Below are 4,797 nucleotides of genomic sequence, written 5' to 3' on the forward strand. Positions count from 1 at the left end.
ACATAAGCCTTGTCTGGATGATGCAACATTGACGCCAAAGTGGCCAAAGCGTCGGCAACCTCATTATGAATCCTTGGAATATGCCTGAAATCTATTGATTGAAACCGTTGACAAAGTTCATGCAAACACTGCCGGTACGGTATGAGCTTCAAGTCTCGTGTCTCCCATTCTCCCTGAATCTGGTGCACCAGAAGATCCGAGTCACCCATGACCAAGATTTCCTGGACACCCATGTCTATAGCCAATCTCAAACCCAAGATACACGCCTCGTATTCAGCCATGTTATTGGTGCAATAGAAATGAAGTTGAGCCGTAACAGGGTAGTGTTGCCCTGTCTCGGAAATCAATACTGCTCCTATCCCGACGCCTTTGGTGTTGGCAGCCCCATCAAAGAACAGTTTCCATCCCGGCTTCTCGACTTGTTCTAATTCTTCAACATGCATTATCTCTTCATCAGGGAAGTATGTCTTCAAAGGTTCATATTCATCATCAACTGGATTCTCGGCCAAATGATCAGCCAGCGCTTGTGCTTTCATTGCAGTCCGGGTCACATAGACAATATCAAACTCCGTAAGCAAGATTTGCCATTTCGCCAGCCTCCCTGTGGGCATGGGCTTCTGAAAAATGTACTTCAACGGGTCCAACCGAGAGATGAGATAGGTGGTATATGATGACAAGTAATGTTTCAACTTCTGCGCTACCCAGGTTAAGGCACAACACGTCCTCTCAAGTTGAGTGTACTTCACCTCATACGATGTGAACTTCTTGCTGAGGTAGTAAATCGCCTACTCTTTCTTTCCTGTGATGTCATGCTGCCCCAGTACACAACCAAAAGAATTATCCAAAACTGTCAGATAAAGGATCAAGGGTCTTCCCGGCTCCGGCGGAACCAACACGGGTGGACTAGCCAAATACTCCTTAATCTTGTCAAACGCTGCTTGACATTCATCCGTCCATCTGACCGCAGCATCTTTCTTTAGCAGCTTAACGATGGGCTCGCAAGTCGTTGTAAGCTGGGCGATGAACCTGCTGATATAATTCAACCTGCCGAGCAAACTCATCACCTCTTTCTTGTTCCCTGGCGGCGGTAGCTCCTGAATGGCTTTGATCTTGGACAGGTCTAACTCAATACCGCGTCGACTTACCACAAACCCCAACAACTTCCCAGATGGGACTCCAAACGCACACTTCGCTGGATTAAGTTTTAGGTTGTACCTGCGGAGCCTCTGGAAAAATTTCCTCAAGTCCTTGACATGGTTACATTGTTTCCTCGACTTTATGATCACGTCGTCTACATAGACCTCAATTTCCCGATGTATCATGTCATGGAACATGGTGGTCATCGCCCTCATATACGTTGCCCCTGCGTTCTTCAGCCCAAATGGCATGACCCTATAACAATACGTTCCCCAAGGGGTGATGAATGCCGTTTTCTCCGCATCCTCCTCATCCATCAAAATCTGATGATAGCCCGCATAACAATCCACGAAGGAACCAATTTCATGTTTGGCACAATTGTCAATCAATATATGGATGTTTGGTAGTGAGAAGTTGTCCTTTGGACTCGCTTTATTGAGATCACGGTAATCTACGCACACTCTGGTCTTTCCATCCTTCTTTGGCACAGGCACAACATTGGCTAATCAGGTGGGATACCGCGTGACCCGGATGACCTTTGCCTCAAACTGCTTGGTGACCTCTTCTTTGATTTTCACACTAATGTCTGTTTTAAATTTCCTTAGCTTCTGCTTGACAGGAGGGCATGCTGGGTCGGTGGGCAATTTGTGGACCACCAAATCGGTGCTTAAACCAGGCATGTCGTCATATGACCACGCAAAAACATCTTTGTACTCAAACAATGCTTTAATTATCTCCTCTCTGAGCTGAGGTTCCAAATGGACTCTTATTTTCGCTTCCCGCACATTCTCCTGATCCCCTAAATTGATTGCCTCTGTGTCATTCAGATTAGGTTTGGGTTTTTCTTCAAAATGGCTTAATTCTTCACTGATTTCCTCAAAAGCTTCCTCATCATCATATTCTATTTCGTCATCACACTCAATTTCTTGTATTATTATTTCGGAGTTAGATTGGCATTTAAGACTGGGCCGAAGACTCCTCATGCATGACATATCACTGAAACCAGCGTAAAAGGGACTGTACAAGAAGGAAAAGAAAGACAAAATGAAAACTATCAGGAATGAAAAAGGAGGGAAATTGCATTTCATTAACATTTAAGATAACAAGGTTTAACTCATCCAAACGGACGAAACATAGCATCCGAATTACAACCTTGGAAATAATCCAGATTAAACTGAAAGGAAATCAAAGCTAACTACCAAGACTCCCTCCGGGTGGGAAGGGGAGTTGCTTCCCAATTGTTAAGCTTTGTCTGGGGCCCCACGAACTGAACATCTGCCTTGCTTGGACCTTCTCCAGCCTCCAACACATTCACCTCATCAAACAGCTTTTCAAACCTCTCGATCAGCTCCTTGTCGGGACCAATCACACAGCTGGGCATTGTTGTTGCTAGGCGCTTCTTAGTACCAGGCCTGACAAAGGAACGGGAAAGGCGGGGAATAGGTTTTGGAAGGGTCCATGCTTTCTTTTTCATTTTTCTAGCTCGCCTTATGTCTGCAGCAGTGGGCTTGAAGCCTAAACCAAAAGTATCCAGGTTTCCAGGAAGGGATACTGGCCGTACGATGCCTTGTAAAGAAGCACCCAAGCCTTTTCCAAGTACAAATCCGTTCTTCAGCATTTCCGACGCGACCATGACGGATGCATCAGCTACCTTTGGCACAGGAATACACTCCCCTTCCGGGATCTTTTCAACCAATACCGTATCAAAGACTTGATAAACCCATGGACCTTTGTCGTCCTCAGCTTCTATGAAAGGCACAATGGCACCTAGAGTACACGAACTATCTTCCCCATGCACCACAATCTCTTGCCTGTCCCACTCGAATTTAACCATCTGGTGCAAGGTAGATGGCACTGCTTTTGCTGCATGGATCCAGGGTCGGCCTAACAGGAGATTGTAAGAGACGGCCACGTCGAGCACCTGGAACTCCATAGTAAATTCAACCGGACCTATCGTCAGTTCCAACACTATATCCCCAACTGTGTCCTTTCCTCCTCCATCAAACCCTCGTACGCAAATACTATTCTTGTGGATTCTCTCACTGTGCACCTTTAACTTTTCCAGGGTGGAGAGAGGGCAGATGTTTGCACTGGACCCGTTGTCAATCAGCACCCGGGTGACCACAGAGTCTTCAAATTTCACCGTGAGGTAGAGTGCTCTATTATGCTCAGTGCCTTCCAAAGGCAGCTCAGCATCAGAAAATGTAACCCTGTTGACCTTGAAAATCTTGTTTGCTATTTTCTCTAGATGGTTCACAGAAATCTTATCAGGAACATGGGCTTCATTCAAAATTTTCATCAATGCCTGGCGGTGCTCATCTGAGTGAATCAATAATGATAGCAATGAGATCTGTGCCGGGGTCTTTCTCAACTGTTCTACAATGGAATAATCTTGTGCCTTCATCTTCTTCAAGAATTCTTCTGCCTCTTCTTCAGTTACAGCTTTCTTTACTGGTACTGGATTATCTTTGGTAATTTTAGCCTTTCTCAGCTCGTCAGGAGCAAAGCACCTTCCTGAGCGAGTCAGCCCATGGGTTTCACAAACTTCTTCCTTAACTTCCTTCCCTTTATACGTCACTGTCACTTGTCCGTAATTCCATGGGACGACCTTTTCACTGATTACTGGTAACTGAGTCACTGGCTTGATGATAACCGGCTCTGTGCGAGCCCCTTTTACAATCACAACGGGCTTGACAGTTGCCCTCGACACTACCACTTTAGCTGGTTCTTGTTTTACTGCCACACTGCTCAAAAGCTCCTTCTTTACCACCACAACTGGTTTGCTAACTGTCTCTTCTACCTTGATCAATGCTCTCCCCTTCGTTAGTTTCTCATTTGATCTATCCTCACTAGCCCTGATCATCATTACGGTTTGTGAAGGCTTCTTATGCTCTCCCTTTTGTACTAGCTCAATCATATGGGTCTCGTGATGGGTTAGCAATGGATTCTGAGTGATGTTAGGCATCTCTGGGGCTTGCACTTCAATCCAGCGGGTGTCAATGAGCTCTTGGATGGCCGTTTTCAAATGCCAGCATTTTTCTGTGTCATGTCCCCGAGCAACTGAGCAATACTCACAACTCACAGAGTGGTCCAGATTCCTTGGGGGAGGATTTGGCAATTTGGGTTCAATCGGACTCAACATGCCCAACTGTCTCAATCTGTGGTACAAGCTGGTGTAAGATTCACCCAATGGAGTGAAAGTCTTCTTCTTTTGCAGCCTATCATTCTTAGATGCAGGGTTAGGTCGAAAACCAGTTCCAGTGGGGTTTCTGTTGGCTCTCGGGGGTGGGTAGGTTTCTTGAGCTGGGTAAGTATTTTGTGGGGTGGGTGCGCGCCATTTTGCATGGGTAGGAGGTTGGGGGTATGTTTGGGCATGGTGGACAGAGAAATGGGGGACAGGAGGTGGGTAGTAGTGTTGCGGTGGGCCATATGGTGTGTGTGGGTAGGTTTGGGGATGAGGTCGAGGTTGATGATAATATGGTGATGGACCCCTGGACCAAGCTCTCGATTCTACTACTGTAACATCTTCTTTCTTTTTCTTTCCCAATACGCCTCCAGTGCCGCTCTGGATGGCCTGGGTAGTTGCCTTGATCGCCGAATAGCTCATAATCTTGTTAGACTTGAGACCCTCTTCCACCATACTTCCCATTTTCACTACCT

Source organism: Nicotiana attenuata, unplaced genomic scaffold (assembly GCF_001879085.1).
Source record: "Nicotiana attenuata strain UT unplaced genomic scaffold, NIATTr2, whole genome shotgun sequence".
NCBI lineage: Eukaryota > Viridiplantae > Streptophyta > Magnoliopsida > Solanales > Solanaceae > Nicotiana > Nicotiana attenuata.